The sequence below is a fragment of the Puma concolor genome, chromosome B1 (assembly GCF_028749965.1).
Source record: "Puma concolor isolate L17-30 chromosome B1, mPumCon1.1.hap2, whole genome shotgun sequence".
In the NCBI taxonomy this organism is placed as follows: domain Eukaryota; kingdom Metazoa; phylum Chordata; class Mammalia; order Carnivora; family Felidae; genus Puma; species Puma concolor.
In genome coordinates, this window is record NC_141670.1 from 84,444,748 (window position 1) to 84,461,506 (window position 16,759).

The 16,759-nt window shown below is 42.2% G+C and overlaps 1 protein-coding gene and 1 long non-coding RNA gene across 8 annotated transcripts in view; both read left to right on the forward strand.

Annotated features, from left to right (window-relative positions):
* LOC147581733 (uncharacterized) overlaps positions 1-6,440 on the forward strand; it is a 100,815-nt gene extending 94,375 nt beyond the window's left edge. Inside the window, exons 4-5 of one of the 2 annotated variants that reach the window (XR_015250198.1) lie at positions 3,596-3,799; positions 5,503-6,440. This is a non-coding gene — a long non-coding RNA (uncharacterized LOC147581733). The remainder of the gene's footprint in view (positions 1-3,595; positions 3,800-5,502) is intronic. The other variant, XR_015250199.1, reaches the window with a different exon arrangement.
* A 7,416-nt stretch (positions 6,441-13,856) lies between these two features.
* The window catches only part of INPP4B (inositol polyphosphate-4-phosphatase type II B), a 778,175-nt gene continuing 775,272 nt past the window's right edge, over positions 13,857-16,759 (forward strand). For all 6 annotated transcript variants that reach the window (XM_086704171.1, XM_086704175.1, XM_086704169.1 and 3 more), the window contains exon 1: positions 13,857-14,103. The gene's annotated coding sequence lies outside the window, so the exon portion shown is untranslated. The remainder of the gene's footprint in view (positions 14,104-16,759) is intronic.

Genomic DNA, 16,759 nt, shown 5'->3' on the forward strand with positions numbered 1-16,759 from the left:
TGTTTGACAGAATTGTTGGTATGGTGGTAGCCAATGTATAAGCTATGTTACCAGAAATTTCTTGGGATAATGTAGAGAAATGGATGTAAAGATAAAGAAATATTAGGGTATGTTTATGATATACAAATCACTCATCTACATTTAGTTATGTCTCATGAGACAGACTACAGGGCACTTTTCTACAGTGAGGCACTGTGTTAATAAAGAAACACCTTAAAAATCATCAGAGTGGCTGTTCTCTGCAGGCCAGACCTGACCATAGGAGTTGCTGCTAAAGGATAGGGCTCCTGACTTTTCTGGGGTTGATGGGGTCCCAGGCAGCAAAGTGCAGGGGATGCTACAATGACAGACCCAAGACAGAGGCAGATGGATGTGGTTCCCCTAATAGGTAGCTGGAGAGATATCACAGGGTCTGACTGCCAGGGATAGGAATGTGCAGGACTGTTATCATGCTCCTTGATCTGCATAAACTGAAACTAAAAAAAAAGCTAAATTCTAGGTGACCTGAGTAACTGTAATTATGAGTTATAGCCCTTTTGCAGTTCATAGACCCAAGCCCAGAAATGAATGAGCAAGTATCCTACAATAGTGCCATGAGCACTGTTCCTGGTCTTCCCCTGAAAAGGACCTGCAGCCACCTCTCAGGAAAATGGCTTTGCTTGGGAGAAAGGAGCCACCCAGACCTTTGCAGATTATTGACATGGGCTCGAGCTAATGTTGATTCCAGAATGCTGTTGTGGCCCACTACACAGAGGAGGCTTACTGAAGTTCAGAGAGTATCAGTGGATATGTGGTCTGGGTTCCTTTCACAGTGAGTCAACAGGGACCTACTGGTGAATCATTCCATAGCTACTTTCCTGGTTTTCATAGGTATAGCTGGAACAGACTTGTCAACATCTACATGTTGGCTTCCTGGCCCATGGAGTGAAGGCTCCGGATGGGCAAAAGGAAGCCTCTGTGCCAAGGTGTTGCCATAATAGTCAACCTAAAAAATACCATGCAGCTGGAGGGGTTGTAGAGATGAATGTTACTATCAAACACTTGAGGAAGGTAGGAATAATAATTTCTGTTACATTTCCCAGTTACCCCCATCCTCATTAAGCTCTCCTGCTTGACCAGTGAGAAGATGGATGGGTTTGGGGAACAATATTAATGGATTATCAGAAACTTAATGAGAAGGTGATTCCAAGTGGGGCTGCTGTTTTATATGTGGTTTATTTTCTGCAGTCAACACAGACTCTGATTCTTGATATAGAACTGTTAAGTTGGCAAATTCTTTTCCTAGATTAAATACCCCAATAAGGAGAGACCACAAAAACAGTTTCCTTTAAATAGCAGGGACAGCAATGGACTGAGGACTATATCAACTCTCTGGCTCTGTAGTAATTTAGTTCAGGGATTGGCAAACTATTCCTAGAAAGGGTCAAATAGTAAATATATTAGGCTTTGTATGCCACATATGGTCTCTAATGCATATTCTTTTTCCTCTTTCTTTTTAAAAACCAACCTAACAAATAAAAATCATTCTTGGCTTGCAAGCTTTACAGAAACAGGCTGCAGGGCAGATGTGGCCTCTAAGCCATAGTTTGCTGCCTTCTCGTTTGGCTCATGGGCTTCTTAAGCACTTCACCTATCCCCAGGATATCATGCTGCTCCATTACATGGAAACCATGTCTATAATTATGGATCCAGTGAACAGAGAGTAGACCTGGATGTCCTGGTAAGATATATTGATGTCAAAAATGAAAGCTAAATCCAATAAATTTCAGTGACCCATTTTTAAGACATAGAGTCAATTTTTCAAAAAGTTGTTTTTAATTCTGGGTTTTAGAAAAAAGAAAAATCCAAGTCAGGAAAATTGTATACAAGCTCTGAGAAGGATGAACAGTAAAGTGCGTCTTGAAGCTGGTCCCTCCAGTGGGGGATGGCTGTCCTCAGATCCTTCCCACCAAGGGCCTTTGGACCTGAGAAATGACTGAGCCCATACCAAGGTGTCAAATGGCTCCAAACATAAGGAGAGAGAGAAACAGTGGCTGAGAACCAGGGGACCTGATAAAGTAGGTCCTTGGAATATCGATTTTGAGCCTTTTATTTTATACCACTAAGCCATTTTGATTGGGGGTATTGTCTGACATTGAGATAGAAGAAAGTCAAAATTTGACTTTAATTTTATTTGTCAAATTGCTAGAAAAAATCCTATCTATAGGTAATATAAAAATAACCGTGTTCCAACGGAATTTTAAAGAAAGAAACAGAGATTGCTGAAAACCATGTAATTGTGTAATTGTGCAAGCAAAGATGACTTTTTAAATTCATTTTTAAGAATGGTTTAAATTGGTTTGTGTATAATAAAAAGTTAGCCTTTCATCAATACTTGTGTAAATAAACTGCAGCATCCAGGGAATGTAGATTATCAAAGGACAATCAAGCTGTGGTTTACTATTTCACATAGTATGCTTTCTCTTTTGCAACTAATATAAGCCACAACTGCATGCTTTATTATAAAAAGCAGAACAAAAACTGGCCAGTGTTTTCCTTATTTTAGAAAGACAAGGCTCAACAATTAATCACATATTAGGAATTTGACCTGGACAGTAATAGATTCAACTTTCGTGTTGCCATGTTGGCTTAACCCCATCTGTAAAGTGTGTCTGTAGTGATGACAAGTACTGAACCTCTTTCTTTGATTTAATGATCTTTAGCAGAAACCTATTTAACTGTATGTGTATATGTTTTCATCAAATGCTGTTTTCTTATGTATTTGAATGTGCATATTTGTTTCACTATGGACTTTTACTAGTCTGGTGCCCAATATCTCTCTCAATCTGAAATGCTCAGTTACCTCCTCTCAGAAATAATCCTGCAATGCCCTTTATACTCTATAGAGAACTATGGACACCTGATCTAATGTAACCTGATGGTTAGCCTAAGCATACATTGGTCAGCAATACATGAGGTAGCCTGCTACAAGAGGCTCTCTTCTTAATAGGAGATAGATGAATTGTCCCAATCTGTTATCCAGTCAGTTGCTATCCTTTGCAATCTGGACTAATGAGAATACAGAAGATAATTCAATTAGTGGTAGGAGGAGAAAGGGGAACTTCCAAAAAGAACCATAGACAATGCAACTTACTGAGAAATATTAATGATCAAAGGGACGATTCAGAAGAAAGACTGTGGTTCTGGTGGCAGTGTCCACCAAGTTTTCTTCATTCCTCCATTTATAGCTGTCCAGTAAAAGGTGACCAGGACCCCAGTAGCAGCAATGCCAGTGGCTTCTCTGGCAGAAAAAAAAAAATGAGAGAAACAGAGAGGAAACCCACAAGACAGGTCAACACCGCACATTTCTAGCATTTCATGTCTGCCCAGGGTACTTCTGTTTTTTGTAAATATCATCCAGATGTGTATGGCTTTTCCAGTCTTTGAGGATCATACCTACAACAAACAGTTATGAATCATTGGAGCTTGTATCCCATTTGATTTTTGGAAGTCCAGCATTTTTTTTTTTTTGATCCAAAGAATGCTTATATATCCTACAAATTCTTCAGGTTTGGAGAGTCCTCTCAACCAATTAACTTTCTGATTCTAACTCCAGGCTGGCTTTTCCATGTTGTTGCTGTCCTCCTGATCCACTCTGGGAGAGAACAAAGTCACCAATGCTCAGTGAAGATCCTGTTACTTGGTTTAACTACATTTCTCAGATGAATGGTGGGTACAAAAAGGAATAACAATGGAGGAGGACAAACAAAAGATGACTTCTTAGGACTTCTAAGATATAAAGGCCTCATCCTTCTATAAGGTAGCTGGGATGTGGGGATAGAGACATAATGGGGTGGAGAGGAGATGCTACTTAGTCCGCCCACATGATGCATTTGGCATCTTTGAAAGAGAAGTGCCTTTGATCACGGGCTCCCTGCCTGGAGTTCAGTTGCCCCACAATCTTCTGAGATCCAGCAAGAAACAGATCTATTTTCTCTCTCACCCACCACTCCTAACCCCCAGTTCAAAGCCCCCCTCCAGGAAACATAATCATCTTCAGAGACTTAATTAGGGCCTAGAATGAAGACAACTTTTTTTTGTTGTTATTTAGAGCTATTTTGCTTCCTCACTATTTTGAACATCCCATTGTAGAATAATATTCTTTTTGGCTTTACCATTACAAAAACCCAGCAAAGGACTTTTTCCCCCAAAATGAAAAGTAATCTGACCACAAGGTTCATATTCATCCTCCATTTGGAGAACTTGATAAAAGGTTCACAGTATTAAAGTAGTGGTGTTTACCTGCTCCCTGCTTCCACTCACTTCTGAGTTACCCCCTTTATCAAGGTTTTTTTTTTTTTTAAATGACCCAGCAATAGCACTGCTAGGAATTTACCCAAGGGATACAGGAGTGCTGATGCATAGGGGCACTTGTACCCCAATGTTTATAGCAGCACTTTCAACAAGAGGCAAACTATGGAAAGAGCCTAAATATCCATCAACTGATGAATGGATAAAGAAATTGTAGTTTATATATACAATGGAATACTACGTGGCAATGAGAAAGAATGAAATCTGGCCTTTTGTAGCAACGTGGATGGAACTGGAGAGTGTTATGCTAAGTGAAATAAGTCATACAGAGAAAGACAGATAGCATATGTTTTCACTCTTATGTGGATCCTGAGAAACTTAACAGAAGACCATGGGGGAGGGGAAGGAAAAAAAAGGTTAGAAAGGGAGGGAGCCAAAACATAAGAGACTCTTAGAAACTGAGAACAAACTGAGGGTTGATGGAGGGTGGGAAGGAGGGGAGGGTGGGTGAGGGGTATTGAGGAGGGCACCTGTTGGGATGAGCACTGGGTGTTGTATGGAAACCAATTTGACAATAAATTTCATATTAAACAAAATCAAAAAGAAAAAAAATAAAAAAAATACTCAAATCTACTCCCAGCTATAGCTTTTGGTTACAAAACCAGAAAAGGCTAACTTAGGGAGGTTTTTAACATAAAATGAGTGACTCATTTGTTTTCATTATAACTTTCATGAAGCTGAAATTCAGTCCTATAAAATGTTACTTCATTTTAGACCAAATAAAATGGTTGTCTTTGGTTGTCTTTTCACATTGATGAATTTTCTCACCCATTTCCTAAGGTTTCAAATGATCTTATTTGCCCATAAGTGCAGTATTTCAAAGGAAGAACATTTTTGAGCTATCTGTAATGATTTCTCCACTTTCACCTTAGAGAATATTGCCATGCATTCTGCACAAAAAGCTTACATTCTATTTACAAAGAAGAAAATCTGTAACTTCCTATTTATCTGGATATGTTGTAGAAAGTAATATACCATTATATATTAAAAAGAAAAGTTACTCTGAAATTTCAAGTCTTCAAAAATGTACACATGCATGTACATTACCATACTCATTCATCTATTTGTATAACATAGGGTAATATTTTTGAAATAACACAGATGAATTTTCTCTTCATTTTCTCTTCAATTATTTCTCTGTGTTTTCTCCAGAATTATTCTCCCAAGAAAGAGGAGCACGATTGCCACCAGAGAAAGAGGAGGATATGATATAGAAGCCATGGTGCACAGGGTAGGGAAGTGGAAAACTGGGAGGGGACAAAGGACAGGAAATGAGAAAAGGGCAGGAAAATGTATGTGCTTGTCTTTCTTCCACCTTAGAGGTTAATCTGCAAGGGAGAGAAAGTAGATATACTGAAATACATTCTGAAGTTCCTCAAACGTGGCACATCACAGAGAAGTTCTACACTCAGCCTGGGGTAGCATGTTAGAGAGCATTGACAGAAGAAGATTCTAGATGGATGGGCCATGACATCCCATGATCTTCATGTGCCAAGGGGAGGTCCAAAGTTCCTGATGAACCCGTGAGGAATGCAGAAGTGCTGAGAAAATGCTGGGTCTGAAGATGCCGCAGGACCAAGGGAACCCCCTGCTCCTGACAGAACGTCCAAAATTGGTAAAGTAGATCCTAAAAACTGACAGATTTTTCAGCAAGTGAAATGAGAGGTTCAGGTTGGATATAATTTGACTTAAAAATAGGAAATGCAAAATTCCCTAAGCCTTAAATTCTCAGTTTTCTGGAACCTTAACATCTGTTACATAAAGTTAAGTAAAACATGGTTTGTACTTTTAGGTGGAGCTTGTGACCCAGTGAAGGAGACACATGTGTCAACAAATCCAGTGCAGTAAATGATACAACTGAGGCAGGTTCGCAGTGTGGAAGAAACATAGAACAAGATTAAATGGTTGGTCTTCTCAGGGTAGACGATGTTCTAATCAGACCCTGAAAGATGAGAGTTTTCATAGGTAGACTTCACTTGTCCCTGTGCTGAGGTGTCTCCCTGTGGAATTCTTGCCATTTAAGTCTCCTGAAATCCCTCATATCAAACATCACCTACTTCATGAAAATTTTTCTTATCCTTCCCACCAGATTTGATTTCTCCTGTTTCCTAATTTTCATGGCACTCTTGACTTAGTATCTGGGAAATTCTCTGGAAAATTCTCTCAGATGGGAGAGACCTTAGCCAGATTCTTCTGAACTGTGTTCATTTTCATAGTTGCTGATCAATAGCTCTATAACAAATGTCTAGTCATAGGTAATGTGAAATAGCTAGCCTAGAACATATAAATTAGTTTTCACAGTGAAGCTGATTTTGCCTCTTCCGTGTCCATCTTCTTTAGTCTTGGCAAGGGGAGATTTGATGATAAATAAGTTGTGAAAAATAGATTCCAGCTCATGTCCTGTCCTTACAGTGTCTCAGAGGATTTTCGTGGTTACTTTATGAGGTAGGTACTATTATCCCCATTTTATAGATGAGGAAGGAGAAACTCAGAAATTTTAAGGCACTTGTCAAATATCACACAGCTGATAAATGGGAGCACTAAGATGAAATCAAATTTGTCTGATCCTGAAGCACAAATTGTATCTTGATGAACAAATGACATCTTAATGGAGAGCATCTCCAGAGATTACAGGTTTTACTGGGAGATAAAGTTAGACACAATTCTGACTTGCTTTGGTGATCAAAATTGGTTTATTCCAGCCTAAATCAGGTCACTAGGAGATGGTAAAACTTGATTATTCCATGGAAAAGAGACCTACCATGGTAAATTGTCAGGAAGATTGTATGTACAGAAATATTTGAAAACAAGGTGAGAGGGATATATTTTTCTGTTTAAGTGTGGAACGCAAGATAGAGACACCAATGAACAAAATGTAACAAAATATTCAGGTAGTGGGCTTAGCTCTGGAAAGTACAGGCTGCTCCAATCAGTGCCACTGATTACCACAAACATTTCTTACAAATGTGTCTGATATGCAAGTTTCTCCTTCATTTTATGCCACTAGTGACATTATTAAGTAATAAAAAAATGTTTGGTTGAAAATGGACAAGGAAGAAAAACAATTGAGGTATTTTTGCTTTTGAAGATTTCCGTTTTTTTAATGCTTTACATTTCTTGAAGTGAAACAGCATAATACTGTCACCTCTGATCGCTCTACTGCTCAAATATAGCTATCTTTACCCAGTGATTGTCTATAATTTCTCCATTTGTAATTCTGTTTTTTCCTGGCATTTACTAAACATAATCATGTGAGCTATTGTGCTGTAAATTCCAGACATGCCTCTCTTTAAGAAAATAGAATTTCAAATAATGCATTAGTGGAAAATTATATATATTAGCCTGTTGTTGTTGTTAAAAAGATTTTTCACACAACCAGATTTAAAGAACCAGATCCCTTGGGGCAAATATTCTCAATCTGGAGTCATAAATGGCTATTCTGAGAGATCAGTGCACTTCCTGCAAATGCATAAAAAACAAGAAGTATAAAGGATATATTCTTAAAAGTCAGTAAAGTCTTTAAATCTCAGGTATAAAAAGTGGAACATAATTTTTCTAATACAATTAACTTATAAGCACCTATTTGCTTGTTAGGTGCTTAACTTAGTTTTCTCAATTCTATTAAACTGAGTGTATCCTGGTTTACAACATATCCAGTTTAAGATTCTGTTGCTTTCTCTCTTCCTCCTTTTCCCTCACTGTGGGGTAGCTTGCTGGTCCAGAGGAGACTTATGAAGCACTGTGACATTGGGGGACACGTCTGGGTGTTGATGATCTCTCTCATTTTCTAAAGAGGTGACTTGGTCTCTCTGTTCTCTGGGTGTGAGGAAAGCATAACTTGGCTCTAGTGAACAGGCACTGACTATTCTCCAACTATTGATTGGTCCCATGCCTGGTATGTGCAATGCCATGGAATTGTAGCCACATCTCTGCACACCAGTCAACAGGCTGCACTGTTCTTTGGTATTTTGTGTGGTTGCCCTTCCAGGTAGCCTTTCCCATGGCCTGTTGGTTGGTTCACTTTCCCAACTAACTTCCAGGCCTCCTGGAGCTCACAAAGGCCCCATGCTTACTAAGTAGGCACCATGAGAATACCCAGGGGGCTGGACAGGCCATAATCCTCAGCCCTTCAGGATCTAGATAAGTCATACTAACATTTATATTTCCACTTTACAGCATTTTGTTCTGGGTTCTTCTATTAAGACTGAGATTTTCAAAATACTCCAAAGGGAAAGCTGGATACGAATTTCTTTACTCTCGGGCCCTGTTAACATAAAGGAGAAATCTCTGTCCCACCTCTACCCTAAGACTCTTCCAGGAGTGTGATGCAGTACATATCTGTTATGTGCTGAATTGTGTCCTCTCAAATTAATATGTTGAAGCCCTAAGCCCAGTACCTCAGAATGTGACTGTATATGGAGAAATGGTCTTTAAAGAGGTGATTAAGTTAAAATGAAGCTGTTAGGGTGGTGCTTAACCCAACCTGGTATTTGTAAGAAGAAGAAATTGAGACACACGAGGAGACACCAGAGGTGTGCACACAGAGGTAAGGCCATGTGAGGACACAGAGGAGGATGGTCATCTTCAAGCTAAGGAGAGAGGCCTTAAGAGAAACCAACCCTGACATCATCTTGATCATGGCCTGTTGTTTCTTTTATGCCACCTAGTCTGTGGTATTTTGCTACAATAGTCATAGCAAATTAATATAACATCCTTCCGACATCACAATTTTCTCCCACCTGTCTAAGAACTCTGTTTTCTTTTCCTTACCTACAGATCATTTATATCTCCTTCAGGGCAGGAGTGGCTATGAAGGGGACTTGTTCCATAGGTTCACGCAGGCTCCAGCAAACCCTACCCCCAACTAAGTTTTTGGCTTATACGTACCAGGAATTTGAATCTTTTGTTAAAGAATCTGGAGTCTTTGTTTTGCTTGTTCAAATGGGGGTGATTGAAGGAAGGAAAAAGAAACATGATGTTTAAGGTTTCAGATCTCACATACACTTGACCTCCAGTATCCTTAGGAGATACTTCCCAGACCTCCAGTGGATGCCTGAAACTACACACACACACACACACACACACACACACACACACACACACACACACACACACACGGTACCTGTATATATAGAGAGCAGCCTGGCATATATATATATATATATATATATATATATATATATATATACACACATATATATATGTACTATGTTTTTTCCTATACATACAAACCTATGACAAAGTTTAATGTATAAATTAGGCACAGTGAAATGTTAACAACAATAAATAAGAATAAAATAGAACAATTATTACATACTGTAATAAAAGTGATGTGAATGTGGTCTCCGTCTCTCTCAGATTTCTTTTTGTGGTATCTTGTGCTGATGTGAGATGATGACATCCTATGTGCTGAGATGAAGTGAGGTGAATGCTGTAGGCAAGGTGACAATATTAGGCTAATACTGACCTTCTGGTAATACATCATATGGAGGACCACCTGCTTTCAGACCAGGGTGACTGACCCTGTGGAAAGCGAAACCATATATAAGAGGGGACTAATATCAATATGTCATATATCATCTCCCCACAAATGTGTGTGCATCTGCTCATATTTTTTTCTGGGGAGAGTCCACATTTTTCTTCAGATTCTCAAAGGAGTTCATGACCACAAACATGTTAAGATTCACCACCCTATTATGTTTGAAATATGCTTTGCTTTTAAATATATGATTTATAGACATTTTAGAAATGTAGCTATTATGTAAATGAGAGCAGAATGTTTATCTTCAATAAATGTAAATGGTACCACAGTCATTTCCTTCATTTAAAAAAAAATCTCTGATTTAATTTGCCATGATAAACGAAGCTAAAGTAAACTGTCTGTGAAATACTTGATTTCCTTCTTCATGCTCATCCAGTTCCACACTGAGAGATCATAAAACCATACACAACTACTTCTACTAGGACAAGCCATCTTAGAGCACCACCATCATCAAGAGACATTCTACCTCACTCAGTATTTAAACATCCATATGCATTCATACAGATGTCACTGCTCCTTATGTTTCTTCTGCCTTTTGTGCCTTTTGTATTCATGGAACAACAAGGATTAGGAGTTAACAGTGATCATGAATGACCTATACTCCTCTCCACATTCTGAGGATTTTTGTCCTTTCCCTCGTGTCTCAACACATCACTACCAGCCCTGATTACTATAGTCACTGCCATGCGAATGTAACTTGACTTCCACCTCCTGGCCATGATTGTCTGGACTGGGGCTCAGGACCTGGGCCAATCATGGTACTACCTTGAGAATTTGGAGCTGGCACATAGACTATGAAGTTCAAGAGCTGTTAGTACCCATGCAACCTACTGCATACCAGAGATGTAGAGAAGGTCTGTATAAGAGGGGGAGAGAGAAAGAATGGAGCAGGCAGCATAGTGGGGGAAGAGGGACAGATAAAGTCCTAATGGCATGTCCTTATTTCCAAGTTGTCACTGATGCCCAGCTGCATTCCTGTTTTTGGGTTCCATGGGCAGCCTGGTACCTTTCCAATAGTTTCTCCCTTTTAGTTAAGTTGGGTCAAATTTCCATTTCTAATAACATTTCCCATTAATTTAAATACACATATACACATGTACACATGTAAAAATGACCTTAATGCATGATTACCAAGGCTTCACTCTTCCAATGTTTTCAAAGTTTTCAAAGCTTCCATAAGTTTTCAAAATTAGAATGAAAACCATGACTTGGTCTATAAAGTTATCAGTAATATAAACAAGTAACTGTGGTAAAAAAAAAAAAAAACACCTTTGTCATTCTCAGTGCTATATTTTTATAGGTTTTTAAAGTGAAGGATCATAAAAGTATAGAGTTTTTCTTGGGCCATACCAATCTAACTTGAAATAGAAACCTCCAGGAATAATGAATGAATTACTTCACTAAAAAGGAAGGTGTTACACCAGCCCTGCAGATCATGGCTCGACTTATTGCTTTAGACAGCAAGGTAACTACGGGGAATCACTTTTGACTTCTGGCCCTATAAAGATATTTCAAGAGGAAATGAAAAATATTTCGTCCTTCATTGGCAACTGGAGTTATGTTTGGGGGGGGGCACAGTGGCTAAAAGTTCAAGGTTTGTAAAAGTGGATGCTGAATGAGTTTAATAATAGAAGCATGTGAATCCTCTAGCTTATTCAAATAAAACACCAACAAATGACTAAGAAAGGTAACTATCAGGCTGATTGATGGATTTTTAAAATGCCCCATGGTACATGTATCTGATTCATTCTCTCTCCCTCTCTTTCCCTGTCTTTCTCTCTGTCTCCCTCTTCTCCACAGAATTTAAACTTCCTCAATGATGTGCACAGGTACATCACATTTTCCTCAGCAGCCCTGTAAAAGGTCTAGGTCAGCATGATCTATGTCTGGATTTTAATTGTAAGAGGGTTTTCTGGATATCTCACTTTAAGTGTTCATTTCCATAAAGACATTAGCTGCATCTATTTTACAACTCTGTCTTTTAGAAGAAACAGTTTAGTACTTTTGGCACAGTGGCAATCTTCATAAACACGCACACACATACACACACACACACACACACACACACAGAGCTCCATTTCAAGTTAGAGGACAAATATGTTAAACATCTTTTCAATTTAGTAGCAAAGCTCTGGCATCCTAATGTTCTGTTATTCTTTTTCTGTATTTTAAGAAAAGGCTGAAACTGTTGCCCAGTGAGAAAGTTGTATCATCTTGCCAGCAGATCTCTATTAACAGAATTTATCCATTGTTTCAAGCACCAAGTATGACAGAGTTTTTTTTCCCTACCCCCAAATGGGTGTGTTCAGCACTGCCCCATGCAGGAGAAATCTGACTATAACAGGCTCAAGTGTGATCCACATCCCCAGAGGGCCTGCCTGGACTGTTAGTCCCTTCACCTTCCTCTTTTCTCCTTTTAGCTCACCTGTGATGGTGGCTGGGCATAGCAAAAAAAAAAATCTCTTCATCCTTGAAGAGATGGAAAGGGAAAGGCTGCAGGGGCTAAAGGGAGAGAATGAGCTGAGCACAGTTTCTGGACCACAATGTTTAATTTATTCCATAAACATTTATGGAAACTACCTCATGTAACACATTGTTCCAAGCTCTGAGGAAATGTGTTGGAAAACAAACAAATCACCAAAGTCTCTGTTCTCATAGATAAAGATTATAACCTAGTGGCAGTTAAATGTTTGCGGAGTGAATGGTTGCCTAGGTGCAACAAATGCCAGAAGGGGTGGCAGCTGGGGGCAGCTGTAGCTTCCCACTTTTTGTAGCTGTAAGTACGGACTTAACCCAAATCGGCTTCACCATCCCAACTGCCGGATTCCTGCGTGGCAAATGTAACCCATGTGTACTAGCTTTCTCACTCCATTTTATTTAAAATGTGAATTTAAAGCGCCTTTAGGAAAAGGAAAGGCTGAGGATGCCTGAGTGGACTGGCGCTCGGTACCATTACCTTTGAGCAGCTCAGATCAAACCTCTTCAAGAGAACCGCCAGGTGGCACCTGTAAGGCGCAGATGGAGAGACTCATTTGCCCCACACCCCACAGCCCGGAATAACCAGGCTGCGTGCCTTCCACCGTGGGCTTGCTGGCTAGAAAGTGGGGGAGTTTTAGTCTCCGTTCAGATTGCGTGATTGCGTACCCTGTTTTCCTGACACCCCAAACACCCCAAACACCCAGAGTTCAGATTTGTCCCCACGCACCCGGGCTGCCAAAGGCGTGTCACACGTTGGTTAGGAGCAACTCGGCCTCAGTCACCAGCCGTGACGTGGGGGCTGGCGGTGGGCTGCGCAGAGCTGGAAGCCCAGACAGTGCCCAGGTCATCCTCGCCAGACCTCCGCCCGGGCCAAGGCAGAGGAGTGGCAAGAGAGGCTGGTCCCAGGGTGGTGGCAGGCTGAAGTCCGGGGCACCGGGGACACCTCCTCCCACTGTCCCCTCACCCCAAGTCTGGGCCGGCGCTGCCAGTGGCTGGGGTCTGGGGCACCTCCTCCCGCGGGTTTGAGACCCTTGTGGTTTCTCTGGGCCCGGTCTCAGCGTGGCAGCTCCGGGTCACCCCTCACCACCACTTTGCAGCTGTGGTCCCGCAGCCCAGGCTGGGCGGTCGTCCCCGCTTGCAGAGGGTCGGGGTGCAGGGTGCCAGCTCACGGAGCAAGCGTGTTTGGGTCATTTCGGGCTGAACGCGGCCGGGGTAGCAACTCCACTCCATCAGTAGCGGGAAGCGAGCTGCGCCAGTTGCGAGACTGTCGCTGCCGCCGCCGCCTCTATTGGGCCGCTGGTGACATTGGGAGGAGACCGCTTGGAACGAGCGGAGGAGGAGGAAGAGGAGCAGGGAGGGTGGGGGTGGGGGGAGAAAGTAGCAATTGTGCCAGGGGGCGTGTGAGCAGCCGGAGAGGCGGCCGCGCTGGTGACAACTTCTCCGGGGCGCGCGCGGCGGGCGGGAGGGAGGGAGGGCTGGGAGCGAGCGCGGAGCGCGGCCGGAGCCGGGCGCCTGGGGGAGCCGCGGGAGCCTTGGGGAGCCGCGGCCCGCGCCCTGCGCCGCCGCCGCCTGCTCGCTTCCTCCGGGTTCTCAGCTCCGGGTGCTGAGGCTCCAGTCTATAAATAGCAGGTTACAGCTCCTGCTCTGCGCGCACACTCTCACAAGCGAACGCAGGAAAGTCAGGCTAAAAGTGTCTGCTGCTGCTGCCGCCCCCCACTCCGCCTCCGGGAGAGGTAATTACCCGCCTGGGATCCGAGGGCTCGGTGGGGATTTTTGCAGGGTGGCGTGGGCGATGGTGGGTGATTCCGGAGGCGTTGGAGCGCGTCTGAGAGCGTGGGGGCACGTCTTGGAGGGGGGAACTGTCTGTTTTGTATTAAGTTTCCCAGTCTCACAGCCCCATAAGCCTCTCCAGCCCTGTCGCCTAAGGGGTGGGTGAGCTGTCTCTCCTTGGTGGCCGGGGTACCCCTGTCACCGTGCTTGCCCTGCCGCCGAGCGCCCCTCGGCCCGGCGAGCGCGCGGGTTCACCCTCTCGTTCACACTCACACTCTCTGGGCCCCGGGTAACTCTGAGCTCTGGCCTCGCTGACCTTCCCGGGCTGCGCCCACCTGCGCAGTCCCTTTGGGGAGGCCATGGTGGCCCCCGGGCTCCCTCTTATCCCCATCCCGGCCGCCTCGCTGCCGCCGCCCGCCTCGGGAGAAGTCGGCTTTAAGGCGAGGGGTGGGGTGGGGGGTGGGAGCAAGGGTGACTAGTGCTGAGGTTTCTGTTGCCCCATGTCCTGGGTTTTCCTAAAGGGCCCTTCTCCATGACCACCCCATCCTACCCCCAGCAACTCATTCGGGCAGAGAAGCCCAGCACGTCTCCTCTTGGCCACGGAGCATCCCTTGTCCTACTCCAACGAGGTCTCACTAAGGGGGTTAGAAAGCGAGGGCCTGGGGTGAAGGCACAGGGGAGTGGGGGTGGGGGGAGGGGTCATTGTTTGGAGTCCGAAAACTGAGCTGCCAGCTGCGCAACCTTCCCGGCCCCTCTGGCAGGGAGGGCCCAGGCCGAAGGATGCCTAGGAGCTAGGGCTGGCTCCTGAGTGGACTTTCAGGCTTGCAGCTGGGAGGAAGACGAGGATGCTCGAGCTACACATACCTGTTTCTGCCCTTCCCCTGTGCCTGGGAAACCTCCTCCCTTCCGGGTGGGTGGTGGTTTCTGCCCTGAGGACACGGTGGAGAGGGACCTGCAGTTTCCGTTTGGGGACAGGAGGTTTTATGGGGTGAGGATGTGCATATTGATTAGGCTGTTGCTGCTGCTGCTGCTGCACAAAACTTACTGGAAAAAGCCAAGAGGTTTTCTTTTACTCCTGTTCTAATGGTGCAGATTCGCTCCTTTGCCACTGTTTTTTCTTCTCTGGAGCCAGGTCTTCCCCACTCTTTCTGAGATGTGTTATTTGAGGTCATTACATTTTATGACTCCAGGTGTTGCATTTTGCATATCTCCTTCCTCTCAGTATGACAGAACTTGTTTATAAAAGTGTGACTTTATAAAATAAGTAAAAGCCTAGAAGACAAGAGGATAAATTCATCTTCTTCCCCTCAAGATGGTACTAGATAGTCCTTTCATTGGTGTGAAACTACATTTCAGAGACCGTGCTTATAACAGGATTTTCTTAATGGTACCATTAAGAAATGGTAGTAATATGCCTTCATGCTAAAACGGCATATATAAGGTACAAAGACTCACCAATAGGGCAGCTGGCTGATGGTGTGCAAGAAGTTGGGTGTTAGGGTACTGGGCAAATGGGCATTGTCTCACTTAGCAGACAAAGAAAAGCTTACCTTGTGTTCCTTGGCAATATACTCTAGGACAACATTGACAATAAATCAGAGTAAATGCCCAATAGCTTTATGATAAGTACATGAGTGTTAAAAATTAAACCGCTTGCATTTATAGTAATATAAAATACTACTGAAATGGAATGTCTTTTCAGCATATTTCTTTAAAATGTGATTTAGAAGATTGTCCTTGAAAGGTTATGAAATTTATATGTGAAGAGAGTCTAGATGCTCAGTGTCATTAGGAACCATGTACTGATTAGAATATGGCTTTTATCTTGGAAAAACATTCTCTTCGATTAGGCAATAAGTCAATATTTATTTGTGATAAACTAATGACCATATTAGAATGTACATATTTGTAACTGTGTTTTGCTTCTGAGTCTTTGATAAAACATAAGAAAAACCAGAGAGACCAAGTTTAGTCTTGTTCCTCTAGCTGTTTAAAGAACACGGTCAAAGTTATAGGCAGAAAATACTTTTAAAATGTAGGATTTTAGCTTTACTTTGGGAGTGCCAATGGACCAATGACTTCCTTTATCATAAGATTTTTGTGAAAATACTCATAAACTCATCAGTTAAATTTGATTGTTAAACAATACTATTATATTTTAGTTGCATGAAGTGGAAACTCATTAAGCTTGGGAAAAAACATATTTGTTTTAATTGTGCAAATAGAGAGTATTTCATTTCTTTTTTGAGATTTGGGAGTTTCTTTGAGTAACGTAAGTCCCCCACATGGGCAACAGAGTTAACTTTTACTACTTTGAGGTAAAACCCAAGAGAGCAATTTTCCTAAAGACAGAAAAAAATGCAAACTGATCTCATATCTCTTAGCAACCAAGTGGATGTCAGTTTCCAAGTAGGTATCTGACATCTGAGAATACAATGTTAAAAAAATTATGAAATCATAATTAGTGAGTAAAATGCTCACTAAATATCTATCTATTACATTTTCTTATTTCACAGTGTGCAATCCCAGCCAGTACTAATATTAGATATACAAATATCATATTTTTGTAATCTTTGTGGAATAAGTCCTTGTCTTTCATAACCATAGGGATTCTAATAG